At 36.4% G+C, this 20,342-nt stretch overlaps 1 protein-coding gene and 1 non-coding gene across 3 annotated transcripts in view; both read right to left on the reverse strand.

Annotated features, from left to right (window-relative positions):
* Positions 1-20,342, reverse strand: part of FAM83B (family with sequence similarity 83 member B) — a 78,090-nt gene that overhangs the window by 36,942 nt on the left and 20,806 nt on the right. The window lies entirely within an intron of this gene.
* On the reverse strand, positions 11,973-12,079 carry LOC123325561. Its single transcript, XR_006540500.1, has one exon. It is a non-coding gene; the product is annotated as a U6 spliceosomal RNA (small nuclear RNA).

Consider the following 20,342-nt stretch of genomic DNA (forward strand, 5'->3'; position numbering starts at 1 on the left):
ATTTTATAATCATTCATAAACTGTGTATCATGGAATAAACTATTTTAACCTGTTTCATGTATAGGTTTTATTTTTGTCTGTTTATACCTGAATCATTTCATTATGAATCATTTCATTATGATTAAAAAGTGTGCTCTGGGTCATTTGGCCCCTGGAGCTCAACTTATCTTCAGTCACCAATGAACCCTTGAAAAGCATTCAATTTGGCAATTTCCACTAGCTTTTGAACCAACTACTGACAGAACCAGGTAGAGTGCTGGAATATTGTGTATTTTGATTCAGGCACAGAGTTGCCGCATTTACTACTACATCCTAAAATCACAGTGTAAATCATATTTGCTTGTGGTTTTTAAAATGCTTAAGAGAGAAATATTTAGGAAAACCTGGAACCTATTCTCTCATTCACATAAATGCTGTACATAAGGTCTGTTTAAAATACAATAATAAGGCCTTCCTGATTTCTACTTTATCCATTTATACCACTAATTCTGGATTTCACAACCCATCAGCACTTGTTCTAGTCATCATTTTGATTTAAGCAAGATGCTGGACATTTACTATGGGCTTAGAATTTTAAAGTATACCTTTAAAATTTCTTGAGGGCTTCCAAGTCTAGTTGGAGAAACAGAGGCATAAACAAAGATGTGGATCACGGCATGAGTAAGTGCTACAAAGATGTGCACGTGAGCATGGAAGGCAATACTGAACTAACGTGGGAAGTTCAGGAAATGCTTAGCAGAGAAGACATGTTAATTAAAACTTGAAGGTTAAGAAGAAATTAGCAGGAAGGAACACTGCAGGAGAACAGACAGATAAGAGGTTCTCAAAACAGTATGGGCAAGAGACCATGCAAGCCTGAAGTAGAGCAGATGGCACTGGGGACAGAAGAGATAAAACCAATTTGGCATACGTTGGTGAGACAATCAACAGGTCTTGATAAAAATTTTAAATGGGGGTAAAAGAAGGTATATGGGAGAGGGAAGAGTTAACAAAAACGGATTTCAAGGTTACTATTTTCAATGCATGTTAAGATGGTGATACCATTATCCTAGTGAGAAAATACAAATGCAATATCCAATTCGTAAGAAGGGTAGAGATAAAGAGTTCAGTTGGGCAAATACTAAGTTTGGGGTGCAGGAGGCACTCAGATGGAAATGTCCAGAAGACAGTGATTGTGAACTAATGATAGGCAGTAATTCATTCTTTCTGCTTCTGTCCCAATTCTCAACAAGTAACAAATGACCTACAAGACCAGCCATCTCCAAACAAGTAACAAATGACCTACAAGACCAGCCATCTCCATGTTTGAGTCTCCGCACAAAGTATAGCGAATACCCGAGCCTGCTTCCCACCTGAACACAGCTAGTGATGAGTCTCCCAAGGATTCCTATTATTCCTGCAGAGTCTTGGGGTTGGCAGAAAATTCTTTTCTGAGCTATAGGCCGCTTTGGAGGAGAAGAGCAACTGAGGACAGCAATAGGCCAGTTAGAAAATGCCAGAACCTTCTTGTTCATCTCCGGCATTAATTCCCAGGGGATATATACAGAAATCCATGTTGGTTCCTTGGAAATGCTACTTAAGCAAAAAAAAAAAAGTAGCTAAAACATCCAAAGGGGTAGGGAGAACATAACATAACATTAGCCACTCTAAGAAAGGCCAACCTGAATAGAAAAAGGAAAAGTATGTAAGGGATAGCATGATTTTGAGAATGTCTGATAAGGCTAGGTAAAAATGTATACTAATTCAGATATTTTCCCAGGTCTTCTCTTTGGCACAGACAATTGTTTTACTTGATTACACTACAACACTGAAATTGGACAGGCATTATTTCTATTTTATACATGCCTAATCCCTCCCTGCTTGCCAAAAGCATTGCTGTGAACTGAGCTGCTCAATTCTTCTTTGGTCAGATATCTTAGTGTTACTTCCATGTCTTTTTTACTGTCATATTATCCTACTAGTCCAGGAAAAAAAAAAAAAAGTTACTAAGAAGTTCCAGAATATAAATCTACCAAACAAAAGCTTAAACTCTTTGACCTGAATTTGACAGCTAACTTAAGTCAGGTTTTTGTGTTCTTTTGTATTTTTCCAGACATCTGCAGAATTTTTCAGATGGAAATTATTAGGATTTCTGTCAAAAGTTCTAAGAAAATTTCCTTAACCCTCTGCCCCTCTATTCTATTCATAGAGAACGCAATATTACATAAGTAAATGCCAGAAATTTTGACTTTACTTAAGAGCTTTCTATTTATAAGATTTAAACCACCCAGAATACATAATAATGCAATCAAGGCTTTCATTATCAGCAACATTATAAATATTATTTTAGATTAATCATGTGTCCCATCTGTGGGACTATCTACTATCCAGATGTTACTGTTGTGGTTTTTTCATTAGGTCATGTAGCAGGTTACTGCCACACCTGTGTAGAAGCAGAATTAGCAGGTAAAGCTATCCCAGGTCTGTTAGAGGGTAGCAAGTAGCCTAAAGGGTCTGAGGGAGAGGACATGCGAAGGAATGGATGCAGTGTTGAATAGAAAATTAAATGAAGTATTAATAACAACAGAGAAGACTCAAGTGAAGAAAATACAGAGACAACTTTGAATTCAATACTAACAGTCAGGATGGCATCAAATGTATTTTTATATTATTTTGCATTTCCTATTTTTTCCAGCTGAATCTAGGCTTGACTATAATATTCAATTGTGTTTAATTTTTAACAGATATACTTGATTTTTACTAAAGAGAAGTTCCTTCCAAGGATCCTGGCTAACATATACAGTAATTTTCCTGATAGTTGTAGAAATATGACTTTAAGTACCAAAATATGTTTGTTGCTTTGTCCTATCAATTTTAAGTGGAAAACATTCTTACATAGAGAACAATCTTCCTTGACTTTTCAAGCACAGTATACCGAATATAATTTAAATCTGGAATTATTTAAAGATTTCTAAGACAAAGGCAATTTATTTTTTTAATGTATAAATAGTTATTTTAATTTAATAAACAGTTAAATGTACCATAATCGTAAGAATATCGCAGAAGAGCCATAGTTTGGATCACTGGTCTCCCTTTTCACAGGGAGATAATAAATGTTCATGAGTTGAAAACAACTGGGTATAAGTCTCAGGACTGCCTGCCTGCCTTCCCCCCCCTCCTTTTTTTATTTCTTATCTTCTGTCTTTTGGATGTGTTATAGGGTACTTGCAGAATTCTTATAAAGGGATTCATTGTTTGCCTATCATAATATAGAGTAAATATTTTCAATGTCAATAAATATACATGATATATATATAATCTTAAAGCAATCAAAAATACTATTAGTGCTAATAAATGAATTCAGCAATGGTACAGGATAAAAAAAAATTACGGTGAAAATGTATATTTATTGACAATGGCAATTTAGAAGGTTGTTGACAGCGCCAGTCACTACATTTTAGGGCCTTAACTGCTAAGGCTCATGGTATTCTTGTGTCTGCTTCCTACAGTTTTTCTCTTGCTATCAAGATATCAAACTAATCTTTCCTCTTCTTGTCAGTATGGCTCCTTGTATTCTAATTTAGTAGTTGTAATCTGATCTGGGTTGGGAAAGATTAGGGAGTTTATTTTAATTGTGTGTGAAATAAAGATAAATAGGCTCTGGAGGATGACCAGGTGGTGTGCTGCACCAAAAAGCTGTAGTTTATGGTCATGTCTATACTGGCTATTTTAGGGCTGATTCATTGATTTCTTGGTTCTCTGAATCATTCTAGATGCTATAAACAGGCAGCCGAATCTTGAAAGGCAACACGTTAGGCATATACTTTTGGTTTAAGCAATTGATAAAGTATTTTTTTTAAAGATTTTATTTATTTATTTGAGAGACAGAGAATGAGAGAGAGCACATGAGAAGGGTTAGGGTCAGAGGGAGAAGCAGACTCCCTGCCGAGCAGTGAGCCCGATGCGGGACTCGATCCAGGGACTCCAGGATCATGACCTGAGCCAAAGGCAGTCGCTTAACCAATTGAGCCACCCGGGTGCCCAAGCAATTGATAAAGTATTTTAACCAAAGATTTTTTAAAAAATATGCCACGTTATCGGTTATTGGTTTTAAAACCCATTTTCTCTAATTTAGTTGAAGTGTCTCTCAACAGGAACAACCATTATACACAATACATACAACCACACAACGTTAAAACTATGAACGTGAACTTCACATGCTCACTATTAGAACAGGTGTTGCTTTGGTTATGTGAGTGTGTATTAACATTCTCTGATCAAACAACTGTGTTTGAACACATACTGCTTGTGAAAGTAAAAGCCAGAACCACAAACTGGCACATCTACCTGAGGAAAGAAAAGGTATACATATGTTACAAAGGCAGTCTCAAGGAAGTAAAAAGACGTATAATAGAATTTTATGCAAGGCTAAAATGAGAAGGACTGAAGGGGCCTTTTACCCTCCCCTTTACCTTCCCAAGAATAGGCTTGCTCCAGTCAAACCAAAACTTGTTCTCTCCCAGCTCAGGAGTGATCATTTCTTCAATAGCTCTTTGTAATGCTCATTCTCACCCTTCCAGTATTTGGAAATTACTGTTGTTATTGTTTTCCCAGATCCCTTCTGAGTTACAAAGTCTACAACAATAGAGTATTTGTAAGCCTTTGGCTGTAAGTCATAGAGAGGTTCCAGTCTTCCATCTACCATGTGTATCAGCTGCTAATCTTGGTCAAATTACTTAACTTCTTGAAATCTCAGTTTATCTGAAAAAATGGAAAAATAAAACATACCTACGGTGTTTTTGAGGATCCAATGAAATACTCTTTTAGTCACAGGGCACCAGACCTAGCACATGGTAAAAGCGAAGTCGGCAGAACTACAATTCAGAGCCAGTCTGGATCCAGAGTCCATGCTCAAAACCATTGCCTGAAGCTGCCACGTACACTTGCATGTTCTGAACTTTCTTTCTCTCTGAAAGGAAAATGTCAAATTTGTCCCTGCTCATTTCTAATATATTTCTGGCCAAACAAAACCATTCTCCACTAGAATCCTAAATTTCAAGGGCCTGTACCCCTTCCAAACTTAAGGAAGAGGCTTTGTATTTTATTCCAGTCAAAAACAAAAATGTTAATTCAAACACCAGATGGTTGACGACAAACCCCTGTAGAGTTCTGTTTCTTAGTTTCCCTAAGATGACACATATTCTTAATTAAAATCTCTTCAAGTATGTTCTCTCAAATATTAGACACCTGCATAAACCAGATTATATCTGTCCATTTTTTTTGGTATTTTTTTTTTAAAGATTTTATTTATTTATTTGACAGAGAGATAGCGAGAGCAGGAACACAAGCAGGGGGAGTGGGAGAGGGAGAAGCGGGCTTCCTGCCGAGCAGGGAGCCCGATGTGGGACTCAATCCCAGGACCCTGGGATCATGACCTGAGCCGAAGGCAGACGCTTAACGACTGAGCCACCCAGGCGCCCTTGGTATATGTGTTTTTTATTGGCAGACATCACACACATATGTTAAGTTATAGAAAGTGGGTTATATTTCCCCAATTTACCTATGGGATTGTCATCCTAAATGAAATCAAGACATTCATCAGAATCCAATAGACTACTTATACCATCTACTAATTATGAGATTTAAAAAAATGCTTCTAGGACTTGAGAGTTTGCAAATTCTTGGTAGATCCATTGCTTCCCGAATTTAAATATGGAACACCTGGGAGAGTCACTTAAAGCAGCGGACACCAGAGTCATCGAAGGCCACCAGCTGCATATACTACAGAATTAATGTGATTAAAGAGCAAAGGCCACACTGTTAAATACGAGCCTAGAAAGAACTCTTCTCCCTCACCCTTAAACTAACCCTCTACAAATATAAATGTCCAAATGGAAAAGAAGAGTTTCCTTGGTGGCATAATTAAAGAGGACTGTTCTCTGACCACCATAAAACATACTGATTCAGGTTAAAATAAGATGACAAAATACCAATTATCTTTCAGCACTTGTAACACTTAAAGTGATTAGATTGTCAAATCACTTCCAGAATGGAGAAGTAGGATGGCTATAGTCATAAATATTGAGGGCTCACACATATAAATGTCCATTATAAAGTACTTTTTAAGATTCCTTTTTATATTTCTTTGCATATAAGTGTTATCAAAGAAGAATCCTTGGTGCTAAACTTTAGATTTTTATAAAAAAGAATCACTTTCCATCTATATTACTCTGTGCAAGTATTCAACCTCAGATTTTAATTTAGAAATTGGCCCTGTAACTTGTAACTTGATTTAGTAGAATTACAGTATTTTAATTGGTTCATGGATGTTGAATATAACATAATTGGAAATATGAAACTTACGATGCTGAGAATGTCTTTTAAGAACCACCAGGTGATGGTAAACAATTATATCTAGAATCTCTTAAGACATAAAGTGTTATTATTGAATTGATACAGAAATTTGGTTCATATTTTAAGCTCTGATATATTTACATAGTTATTAAACAGTTCAGACTTGTAAAAATTTGCCCTAATTCACCAAAGTATAAAATTTGTTGATGAGTAACTACAATACAAATAAACAGTGTCAAGGAACACGTCAGTGGTATAAATGAAGAGAATTCTAAGGAGGAATCTCATCTCATTAGCAGACATCAGGCTTCCTGTGTTGGTTATCTATCATTGCATAGCAAATTACCCCCCAAATTTAGTGGCTTAAAGTAACATATGTTTATTATCTCATAGTTTATGTGGTTGAAAAATTTGAGAGCAGCTTAACTGAGTGGTTCTGACTCAAGAGTCAAAGGTTGTGGTCATCTGGAATTGGCTGGTAAGGCGTATCTGCTTCCAAGACACTTCACTTACATGTCTGTTGGTAGGAGGTCTTATTTCTTCACCCCTTGGGCTTACCTACAAACTGCTGAGTGACCTCAAGTCACAGAAGCTGGCTTCCCCAGAGAAAGTATTAAAGGGAGCAAGGAATAAGCATTATGTCTTTTGTAACCTGGTCACACCATCACTTCAGCCATGTTGTTTTCATTAGAAGGGAGTCACTAAGTACAGTCCACACAGAACTGGGTAAGATGAGAGAGAGAAGAATCATATGTGATTCCAAAGTATGATGGCCTCAGTGTCTAAGAAAGTGATGATGCCTTTCACCGAGAGATGACAGGAGGGGAAGTATAGTGAAGTTCATAAATTTCTAGCTGTTACTTTGAACATATTGCATCAGGAGTCCCATTGGCCACACAGGTAAAGATGCTGCCGGATGGTCAGCTAGAATTAAAGACCAATGTTCAGAAGACAGGCCAGCCCAGAGTCATAAATAGCAATGGTAGCTGAAGGTGTGAAGTAGAAGGCAGCACTAAGGAATAAAATGCACAGAGAGAACAGACCCAAGGAGAAAAATCTTTGAAACATTCCCTTTCAGGAAACATTAAGAAACAACAGTTAAAGGTACAGGAAAAGAATGAATAGAGAAATATAGAAACTAATGGCAAGAGAATTAAAAGTTGACACTAGCTGACAGCAAAGCGGAAGAAACTGAGGGTGACTAAAAGGTCGCCAGTGTGTCTCAACCACACAGACAACAGTGACCTACAGAGGAGAAGAACGGAAGAGAAATCCAGACTGTAGGAATGGGAGGAAAGAAAAATAAGGTACAGACACTTGATGGAAACTATTTCTGAAGGAAGTATAATGGTTAAAACATAAGAGATAAAAAAAAATGGTAGAAGAAATGATAGCAGGATGGAGGCAAGCAATTCACTCTAGAGTAGTGCTATACTGGAAAGCAGAAAGGAAACACTCATAAATACAAATTAAAGGTATAAAAACCAAAGTAATAGCTTCTCCCATTCTGTAGCTTGCCTTTTCATTTTGTTGACTGTTTCCTTCACTGTGCAATAGTTTTTTATTTTGATGTAGTCCCGGTAGTTTAGTTTTTGCTTTTGTTTCCCTTGCCTGAGGAGACATATCCAGAAAGATGTTGCTATGGCCAACGTCAAAGAAATAACTGCCTCTGCTCTCTTCTAGGAGTTTTATGGTTTCAGGTCATATATTGAGGTCTTTAATCCATGTTGAGTTTATGTTTGTGTACGGCGTAAGAAGGTGGGCCAGTTTCATTTGTTGGGTGTGTAGCTCTCCAGCTTTCCCAGCACCATTGATTTTAGAGACTGTCTTTTCCTTATTGCATATCCTTGCCTCCTTTGTTGTAGATTAATTAACCATATAAGTGTGGGTTTATTCCTGGGCTCTATTTTGTTCCACTGATCTATTTTTGTACCAGTACCTTACTGTTTGGATTACTACAGCTTTGTAGTATATCTTGAAATCTGAGATTGTGATACCCCAGCTTTGTTCTTCTTTCTCCATATTGCTTTGGCTATTCAGAATTTTTTGTGGTTCCATACAAATTTTAGCATTATTTTTTCTAGTGTTGTGGAAAATGTTATTGGTATTTTGATAGGTATTGCACTGAACCTATAGATTGCTTTGGGTACTATGAACATTTTAACAATATTAATTCTTCCAATCCACGAGCATGGAACACCTTTCCATTTGCTTGTATCACCTTCAATTTCTCTCATCAATGTTTTATAGTTTAGAGTACAGGCAGATCTTTCACCTCCTTGGCTAAGTTTATTATTTTTGGTGCAAATGTAAATAGAACTGTTTTCTTAATTTCTCCTTCTGCCACTTCATTACTACTGTATAGAAACACAACTGATTTCTAGGTACTAATTTTATATCCTGCAACTTTACTGAATTCATTTGTTATTTCTAATAGTTCTTTGCATATGATATATCCAATAAAGGGTTAGTACCCAAAATATATAAATATATAATAATAATCCAATTAAAAATGGGCCAGAGGACCTGAATAGACATTTTTACAAAAACAAAACAAAACAAAACACACAGATAGCTAAGTGACACATGAAAAGATACTCAACATCACTAATCATCAGGGAAATGCAAATCAAAACCACAATGAGGTATCACCTCACATCTGTTAGAATGGCTAGAATCAAAAAGACAAGAAATAGCAAGTGGTGGCAAGGATGTGGAGAAAAAGGAACCTTTCTGCACTCTTGGTAGGGATGTAAATTAGTACAGCCACTGTGGAAAACAGTATGAAGGTTCCTCAAAAAATTAAAAATAGAAATACCATAGGATCTAATCATTCCACTACTGGATATTTACCCAAAGAAAATGAAAACACTAATTTGAAAAGATATATGCATCCCTATGTTTATTGCAGCAGTATTTACAATTGCCAAGATACGCAATCAGCTCAAATGTCTGTCAATAAGGTAAATGGATAAAGATGTGGTATATATATACAATGGAATATTACTCATCCATAAAAAAGGATGAGATGTTGCCATTTAGGACAACATGGATGGACCTAGAGGATATTATGCAAAGTAAAATAAATCAAAGAGAAAAGGACAAATATCATATGATGTTATCTATATGTGGAATCTAAAAAACAAATGAATAAAACACAAAGAAGAATCAGACCTATAAATACAGGGAACTGATAGTTGGTGGGGGGTGCAAATGAGTGAAGGGGACTGGGAGATACAGGTTTCCAGTTATGGAATGAATAAGGGTCATGGAAATAAAAAGACACAGCAGGGGTGCCTGGGTGGCTCAGTTGGTTAAGTGTCTGCCTTCGGCTCAGGTCATGACCTCAGGGTCCTGGGATCGAGCCCCACATTGGGCTCGTTGCTCATTGGGGAGCCTGCTTCTCCCTCTCCCTCTGCTGCTCCCACTTGTTTTCTCTTTCTTTCTCTCAAATAAATAGATAAAATCTTAAAAAAAAAAAAGACACAGCACAGAAAATATAGTCAGTGATATTGTAACCTGTATTGTGACTGATGGTAGCTACACTTCTTGTGGTGAGCATCACATGACGTACACAGTCCTTGATTCACTATGTTGTACACCTGAAACTAATCTAACATCATGTGTCAACTATAGTAAAAAACAAAAACAAAAATCAAAGTAATAGAATATCAGGGGTGTGGGTCAAGAGCAGAGATTTTTTTTTTTCCTCTGAAGAAAACAGATTAGAAGAGAGGGTAGCATTTGAGGTGGAAGAGCTGGAAACTCAAAGGTATTCACCTAGAAAGTCCCCAGTTGGGAAGGAAGCTTTGGGGATTTTATCAAAGCAGCCATTGGCATTTGAGAACAAAGATATTCAGTCCAGTTTTAAATGTTAAGTCCCATGATAAATGCGTAATTTAAAAAAAATTGTTATCACTGTTTCTTCTCAGTTAATATGACCACATGAGTATATTGTTACATAGTTATAGCAATCTGTACCAGTTTCTTTAGTAGTAACCAGGGGGAAAAAATGGACTTTTTTTACTTCTGGTGTTGAGGGGAGTAACACGAGTAACAAGTGAGTGCATTCTCTGGGTCACATTTCCTGAAATATTATTTTAAATAATTGTTTGACCTCTCAATTTCTTTGATATCACCTTTAAAAATAAAACAGTGTGCTCCATTCAATACGTGCCCTCTTTAATACCCATCACCAGGATGGAGCACTGGGTGTTATACATAAACAATGAATCATGAACACTACATCAAAAACTAATGATGTATGGTGATTAACATAACAAAATAAAAATTAAAAAAAAACACTGTGTGTTTACTATACTGGAATTATTAATTTAAATAAACCAAAAAATAAAAAATAAAAAAATAAATAAAACAGTGTGGACGCACATACTTATGTGAAACTAAGCTCGGGGAAATCTGTGACTTTGAGCTCCAGGGATTTTGCTACTGTGAAACTATGTAAATAAATCCTAAAACCTATGTTGATTGAATCAGAATTGGTCTACTTTTACAAAAACATAAAGTGGCAGCTGACAGGGCAATCTTTTATTTTAGGAATGAGCTGCATGTTTTTTTAAATTGGACTGTAAACTGAAATAAACTATTTGGAATGTAACTTACAAAGAGAGAAAGATTAGTATACTTGGCTCAATGAATACATTTACTGTTTGAATGTGGCAAATGTTTTTGGAAAAAAGATGAAGTAAACATACACTTGAAAAAAATTAATATTACAGTTTCCCAAACATGTTTTCTAGAACACAACTGTAAAGAACATAATGCTATAAAATTCTTGTTTTTGGTTTCACTCAGGGTTGCTTTCATCTTCATGTTTTGAATAGATTATGGCATTATATACTTTTGTTTAAAAAAATAAGTTTAACTGAAACAGTTAAAATATAAAAGTTATATATATAAAGTACTATTACTAAATTATATATGGCTGTATATGATATTTGTGACATATAGAGTTAATTTTTTAAGACTTTAAACCTAAGAGCATGTAAGCCCTATTAAGTTTCCCAGTTAAACATTTGTAAGTGTTTTTCAAGGACTTGCAGGTCTCTAATATTTTAAACATGCAAAACTGTACCTATCCCCTCATATATACACATGAATGTCCATCCTTACATAGGTAGCATATCTATACCTAACATATTCTTACCTGTATACTATTTTGAGTAGTACTCTAAGCACAAGAATTTATCATCTATAGCTTATACAGACAAAATTTCTTTGGAATACTGGTTAAAATAATGAGTTTCATGACATGCATTATACAGAGAAATGTTGACAAAGTAAGGGCATGAGAAGTTAAAATAAGACACAGGATGGTTTCCATTCATAAAAATATTGGAAATGCTCAAAAGAAGAATAAAATAAAACTAGGCTTTAACTGATTCACTGAATGGTTAATATCTATATTTTTGTACTAGACAGAAATTCTAAATATTTTTTTCTAAACATTTAAATAGTGATAGCTTATCATTTTTAAAAATTTTTATTTAAATTTTGGTTAGTTAACATACAGTGCAATATTGGTTTCAGGAGTAGAATTCAGTGATTCATCACTTACATATAACACCCCGGTGCTCATCACAACAAATGCCTTCCTTAAGGCCCATCCCCCATCCAGCAAAATTATGGAATGCTTCATGAATCTCCATGTCATTCTTGCACAGGGACCATGCTAATCTTCTCTGTATCATTCCAATTTTAGTATATGTGCTGCTGAAGTGAACACTATCAATGGTTTTTATTTTAAACTCCTTTAATATGTATCTGATATGTGTGCTATTTTTTTCTTAAATTCCCCTACAGATTTTGTGATATTTAATCATCCTAATACATTCAAAATAAAATAAAAGGGATTTCTCTAATAATAATTTTATTAGACCAACTCTCCTACTGGAAATAAGGTCCAGAAAAGAATAATTAAGGCAGCCAGTATTTGTGGGGCCAAGATCATAGATAGAAGAGAAATAACAAAGTAAGACAAATTTTTCCTGCCACTTTTTCACCTAACACATTTGCCAATTCAGAGCAAGGCACTGGTAGCAAGGTAAGATATGGTGAAGACCTTCCAGCAATCTCAGAGGGATAGAGAAAACAAACAAAACTGGAGGCCAGTACCACAAAGGCAAAAAGGACTCAATAACCGCTTATCACAGAGCAAAGGGAATCACAATAAAGTGAACTCAAGATTCCTTGTGGTATTGCCCTTAAGACACTTGCCAAATCCTAAATTTCTCACTGAGTAAAAGGGTAAGAAACCAAACAGAAGGAAGTTGGTAAGAGGGGAAAAAGCTTAAGAATGTTTTTGACAATCACATTGGAGTTCAGATTCTTCTAAGAAAAAGGCCCCTGTAAACATCTTCAGTGTTTAAAGGAAATTCCACAAGTGTTACCCTAAGAGTAAGGGAAAACTGGAGATAGACCACTATTCTGAAAGACTAAATCTCAGCCTCATTATATCTCAATCCCTATTTGGAATAAGAGGATCTAATCTTACTTTAGTTGTCGATCCAAAGAAAACTAAATCCTGTCTAAAGGAGATTACCTCTGCAATTTTTTATACTAAATATCCAGCATTCAATCAAAAAATACCAAGCACATGAGAAGACAGAACCAAATGAACAAACACCAAGAGAAAAAACAAACAAGAGAAACAGACCTATAGGTGATCCAGATATTGGTATTATCATAAACAGACTTTAAAGTAACTGTTATTTAGGCATTCAAGAATTACATGACTGAAAAACACCAATACCAAAATTAAGAAATCAATGGATGAGTTTAATAGTAAATAATACTCAAATGAAGAAGGGACAGTAACTTAAGGCTAACTATATAGAAAATACCCAGAATGAACTACAAAGAAAGTTATGGAAATTACAAAAATGAGTATGAAATTTATATGGGATGTTTTAAATAAAGAAACAAAGATGTATGTCATACCTATAATTAGAATTCCTAGAAGAGGAGAAATAGAATAAGGCAGAAGTAATATCTGAAGAGATGCCAGCTGAGATATTTAAACAACAGGAATACATTAAGACACAGACTCAAGAAGCTTTAATATGTCCAAGAGGAAAAAAAAAAGAAAAATACATACTCATGTAGTTACATCATATTAAAGCTACTGAAAATGAGAGAAGAAAATCTTAAAATAGAAAAAAACACATTATCTTTAAACAAACATTAAAAGTCAGTTGACTTTACAATTAAAATGAGTTTAAGAAAAAATTCCATAGGAAGCACTATTCATATTTCATGTTATATCCAACATTGTAATGGAAGACCTAGCAATGTAATAAGATAATCAGAAACTTTGAAAATTAAATGAGAAAATAAAACTCATTATTTATAGATCTGATGATACAGGTAGAAAATTCCAAATAATCTATATACAAAGTACTGGATTGAATAAGTCAATTTACCAAGTCATTGGACCCAAGTCAAAACACACACACACACACACACACACACACACTTCTATATACTAGTAAAGAAGACAAAAAAAAATTAGAACAAAAAACTTTTAAGGTATCAAGAAGGGATATACCTTGTTCATGGATTGGATGATTCAATATTGTAAAGTCCAATTCTTTTCAAACTATTCTATGTAATGTCAATGAAAATCTCAGATTTTTTTTTTTAATTGACAAGATGATTTTAAAATTCCTACAGAAAAGCAGAGGATTTAGAATAGCCAGGGCAATACTGGGAGAAAAAAACGAAAACAACAGAGGACTTACACTACTAAACAAAGAGATTTACTTACTATAAAGCTATGGTAACTAAAATACTTTGGTCTTGGCACAAGGATAGAAAATAGATCATCAGAACAGAGACCAGAAATACACCAGTATATATAAGTGGTTACATGATTTAGGGCAATAGTGACACTGTAGTACAGCATGGAAAGGATGATTTGCCAATTAAAGGTGCTGGGTCAACTAGATCTTCGTACAAACATTAACATGGACCCTGACCTCACATCATACATATAAATCAATACTGGAAGGATTTGTATACCCAAATATGAAAGATAAAATAAAACTTCTAAAAGCCAATAAATCTTAGGATAGGCGAATATTTTCTCCAAGAAACTCTGAAATAGCTAACCTTAAAAGATTGGGCTATGTTAAAATGAAGAACTTCTGTTTATCAAAAAAATACCGTTACCAGGGTGAAAAAGTAAGCCATAGAAGATATTTGCAATATAGGTATCTAACAAAGAATTCATATACAGCAAAGAAAAAGATTACAAATCAATTTTAAAAAATAATGTTGCATTGTGATAGATGGTAACTACATTTGTCATGGTGAGCACTGAGCAATGTATAGAACTGTTGAATCAATATGTTGTATACCTGAAACAAAGACATTGTACGTTAATTATATTTCAATTAAAAATATGAATCTAATCTTAAAAAGAAAATAACCCAGTTGTTTTTTCTTTAAGAGAGAAAAGAATAAGAATCCTGAACCCTATGACAGAATGGAGAATACAGCTCATCTAAAATCAAAGGACAAGTACAAAGTGGCAATATCACAGGAGGTGACTTATCATTAAGAAGGGTTTTTAAAAACTGAATAGGAGACAATACAGAAAAGGATTCTTCAAGTAGGGAAATAACCATTACAAAATTAAGAAGGAATAAGTTACCATGGAATGTCCAGAAAATGGCAATTGAATAAAACTGGAGTTTAAGGTGACTGATGGAAGGAGGAAGAAGATAAAGCACAAAAGGACACAGGAAGAGCTTCATATGTGCCTACTGAGTTGGACTTTATCTGGTAGATAAGCAGGAATCAGATGTGACAGCACCTGCACAAAAGCATGGTGGGAGTTCAGCTGGTCTCCACAGTACCAGCATGGAATGGTCTATCAGAGGTAATACTGATCGTTATGTGTTCTGTTTGGACCCCCTGCCAGGGCTCAAATACCAGCATTGCCATTTCCTACTTCTAAATCCTAGCATAAGTTATTTAACCTCTTTGTTCTCACCTCGGAAAGGAGGTAACAGAGCTATCTATCTTAGAGAGCGGTTATGAATATGTTAATACATTTAAAGAGCCTAGAACCCTGCCTGGCACATGCCATTCAATGAACATTAGATATTATTGATGTTGTTGAGAAATTTACTTCTCCTTCCCAGTAGAGAAGCAACATAACATAAAAAAGTCTGATTAATGGAGGGGCGCCTGGGTGGCTCAGTCGGTTGACTGTCTAACTTGATTTGGCTCAGGTCATGATCTTGGGGTCATGGGGTAGGGCCCCATACTGAGCTCCTTGCTCAGTGCTGGGTCTATTTGTCCCTCTCCCTCTGCTCCCCCCCCCCCCCCCCCCCCCCCCCTGCCCCTGCCCCCTCCCTAATAAATAAATACATAAAATCTTAAAAAAAAGAGTCTGGTAATGGAAATTGAGAAGCCTGAATACTATCTGTCCTAATAGTTACTAATCATTTGGGTGACTTCAGACTTTCAGATTTTCTCAATTTCCAACAGCCCATTTGTAAAAAGACTACATGGTTCATGATTATTTATTTATTTATTTATTTATTTATTTTCAGTAACTGCTCCAGGATTTCAGCAGGCTTTAATAGGACTACTATGACACAGATACTGATTTTTTTTTCATGATTATGGATTTTCCAGTAGCACATATTGGATTGATATTTAGCCAAATGGCAATGTTTTTGCTTTTCACATTTATTTACTTGTTTAAAATATCTGTTTGAATTCTTAAGGGGGAAACTGAAAGGTGATTATTAATAAGAAATTAATACAGTCCAAAGGAAAGTGTTGGTTTGTGAAAAAAAATGTGTACTGATTTTTTTCTGCTTTTAAAGCTTTGTGAGTCAACTAATTATGGAGTGTCTAATGATTACACAAAAACAGTTATGAAGCATTGTTCCTTTCTAAAGGAATATTACCAGGAGACTCTTGTCATATCAGCGCTGGTGTACCAAGGAATGACAGAAGGGGTAAGGTTGGGTGGGGGGAGCAGGGATCTGCCCTGGTGAGGAGCAGCATATCATCAGTGACATTATTTACAACTGCCAGCATATGGTGTAATAAAAAAGCAGACTGCCTTTTAGTAAATCTTATGTTGTTTTAAATTCCCTAGAGATAATGAACTTCCTTATTACCTGCATCCAGGGCAGGCAGCTCCCACTGTTCCTGCTTTGTGATGCCATTGCTTATCAGTACAGGAAATCAATTATTTTATTATGGGAAAAATCCTAAGTGAAAAAAGTAGGAGACATTTTTATACATAATTTCAAGTAGGATCTCAAGTATATTACATATAAACATTCTATTTCAGAGATCTACAGAAGGTGTTAAAATGCATACACACACCCTTGTGTGCACATATACTTCTCTATCCATCTATTTCTCTTACAGGGAAGAAAATATCTAGATTTTATTTCCTTATCTCTGTCCTGTATTTTTCCCTATTTCATGACCTCCTACCAGCCATAACCACTGAACTGATTTGAAAGACCTCCACAACTGGATCTCAATCTACCTCTCCCACCAACCCATGCCTTCCTTTTCTTCAAACCCACTCTCCTCACTCCACATTCCCTAACTGAAAATGCCAAATTTATTCACCCAAATGACCTGTGAAAATAGTGACCTCCCAAGTGACAACTTCCCAGTGTCTTATTCTGTCCTTCACTCACCTGACCCAGCATATGAGAGTTGCTAAATAATTGCCTTTGGGAGGTTCCACATCTCAGCAGGTTATGTAAGCTCCTGCTTTATCAGGTCCTGGGTCAGCATCCAGCCAGTCTTCTTACCTCTCACTCCATTCGCTCATTACTTTGTATCCTAATCTTATGTAAGTTACTTTCCATCCCTCACTTACACCCTCAGGATCAGGACTGATCTCCAAGTCCAGTCTGTGTCTGGATTCAAATGTGATCCCTAATGTCTACTCAGACATGTCTGTAGGTCTTGGTGGCTAGGTTACTGGTCAACCATCCTGGGGAAGTGGTGAAAATAGGAACTTCCAGGCCTCTGTAACCTGGTCTCTGTGCTTCCTGATTCCAACTCTCTGATGACCGACGCCACCCTCAAATGACAATGCCATCGTTCCAATTGCTCAGGCCAAAAATTTTGGAGTAACTCTTTAACTTATTTCACACCGACATTTACTATCTTCAAAATATGTCCAAAAACTAACCATCACTGCTGCCATCCCGACCATTTAATGTATCATCGTCTCATACTTGAATTATTTTCAGAGCCTCTGATGTGCTTATTCTTGAGCCCTATAGTCAATTTTCAATATTGCAGCCAGATGTATCCTTTAATATAGCATATTTGAAATTGATTGTGTCTTTCTTTTGCTCAAAATTCTCCAGTGGCTCCCTATTTTACATAGAGTATATAAGCCAAGATCCTTATAATAGCTCATGCGGCCCTCCACGTTACTTCTCTGAACCCACCTACACATCTCCCCTCTTTCCTGAGTCCAGCAACTGGCATCCTTAATGGCATCCTCTAACAAACAGGAAGCCATGTTCCTGCCCTAAAGCTTACCCTACGTCTAGCCTACTCTGCCTCAAAAAGATGCTGTCTCATTTCCTTTCCTCAACTGTCACTTTCTTGATGAGGTATACTCTGAGCACCCTATTTAAAATGCAGACTAACACCACCATCACTCTCAATCCTCCTGACCCAACCTATTTGTGCTTTGTTTTCTTTTTCTCCATACCACTCCTCATTTATTATGCTTATTATCTACCTCATTTGTATGTAAGCTCCACTCAAAGGCAGGGTTTCCTATGTACTTTACCCTCTTATGTATCCATAGAATTTAGAACAGTACGTGACATACAGTAGGCATTAAATATTTGCTTGAATGAATGAACACCCTGTCATATTTTTTACCTATAAGGTTGGCCAAAGATTGACTGATCCCCCCCCTCACAGTTGAAGCCTGAAGAGACCAAAGGACAGCTTCATTATCTGACTGCCCCTTCTCTTACTTCTTCAAATTTCCCCTGCATTTAAACTCAAGAGATCCCATTTCTTTTTAGTGCCTCCTGATGTAGTCTGCAACCTAGATGCTACATCTCATCATCAGGGCCTGGGATCCTGAGATAGGGAGTCCGGTATCGGGCTCCTTGGTGGGTGCGGAGTCTGCTTCTTCCTCTGCCTGCCACTCCCCCTGCTTGTGCTCTCTCTCTCTGACAAATAAATAAATCAGTAAGTAAATGTGTATGTGTCATGCTTGACATGTCAACTATCTCAACTCTATCCTCACAAGGAGCCCATGGAGTATTAGCATCGCCATTTTACAGATGGGAAAAATAAAGCTCAGAGAGGTTGTTTCAAACAGCTATTTGAACTGGGATTCAACCCAGCCCTAACTGACTCCAAGATTCAGAGCCTTCATACCATTCCCTGAAGCCTCTTTAAAAAAGAGCATTATTTGAATTTGGGTAATTTAAAAAGAGAGAGAGAGAGAGAGAAGTTACAGTGTTTTGTCCATACACGTTTTCAAGTCAACTAAGGAAGCCCATAACCTGATTGTGCAATAAGGTCTGAGTCCCTGCATGGTGCCTTCTTTCCTCTCCCCTCCCGTAAGTAATTGTGTTAAAAACTGTATACTTAGTATCATCAGAGTTACTGCTAATAGTAGAAGAAGGGAGTAGGTAAATGAACTGGGAAGAATGTGGAATGTGTTACCTCCCTGTAGAGCACCAGGAGCTCAGTGGAGAAAGTGGATTCACCTACAGACACCACAACAGTTAGCACAGCAATTTTAACAAGATACCGCTCTCTCTCTCTCACACATATACACAATGTGTGTGTGTGTGTGTGTGTTTATATGTATGTGTATATATATGTGTATATATATGAACATGTAATACATTTTAGAGAAGAGATATTCAAATTAATGCCACAGGACAAAAAAATGTCATTAAATCTGACTACACAAAAAAAAACATTTCCTGGAAAAAACTTTTTTTTTTTAATTTTATTTTTTTATTTACTTGACAGAGAGAGAGATAGCAAGAGCAGGAATACAAGCAGAGGGAGTGAGAGAGGGAGAAGCAGGCCTCCTGCCCAGCAGGGAGCCCGATGTGGAACTCGACCCCAGGACCCTGGGATCATGACCTGAGCTGAAGGCAGACGCTTAACGACTGAGCCACCCAGGCGCCCCTGGAAAAAACTAATTTTGACTCAAGTTCAATGAAAGTATTCACAGTGAGAGTTGCAACAGGGGGGCAGAGAGGAAATTCTTAATAAAAATCGGGAACATCAGGGCAGTGATGATCCTAGCCTAATAAAGGCACTGATAAATACATCAATATCACTTTGCTGGGAAGGATATGATCACAAAGTCATGCAGATGGAAGTGACACACTGTAACACAAAAAAATTATTCATATAATGGACTAATTCAGCAAGGAGTATAACATATTGAAATAATCTTGAATTGGGAAGCACTATTAGAGATCTGGACAGGAACATTAGATTCAAAAAAAAAAAAAAAACACTGAAAGGCTTTGCTTCCTGTCTTTCACTACATAAATGAAGATACCTGGGGAGGTACAATGACCTGTTCAATCTCTAACTAGTTAGTGGTAGACCCCTGATAATAGAGCCTCTAGTCTAGTACTACCTTTATAATGCCAGGCAAATCCCAGGATAAGCCCCATCATCTGTTCACCTTCCCATCTGTGGCCATGGGCCAATTGGTGGTTAATGTTTCTCAGTATTACTAATAGCTCCCCTGGCCATATCTGCCACACCCAACAGCAGTGACTCAGGAGAGGTAGTATAAAACACCTCCGGAACTACTCTGCCCTAATTCTCACTAGATTCATGCTTCTGTGTCTTCTTGAGTCCCTATTTCACAAGAGTAAGATTCATACCTCACAGAAGCAGCTAGCCTAGAATAAGGAAACAGATGAAAATAGCATTCTGGGTAAGCATTCACATATTCAAGACTATCAGAAATCATAACTTTTGGACATCCA

This window comes from Neomonachus schauinslandi, chromosome 8 (genome assembly GCF_002201575.2).
Source record: "Neomonachus schauinslandi chromosome 8, ASM220157v2, whole genome shotgun sequence".
In the NCBI taxonomy this organism is placed as follows: domain Eukaryota; kingdom Metazoa; phylum Chordata; class Mammalia; order Carnivora; family Phocidae; genus Neomonachus; species Neomonachus schauinslandi.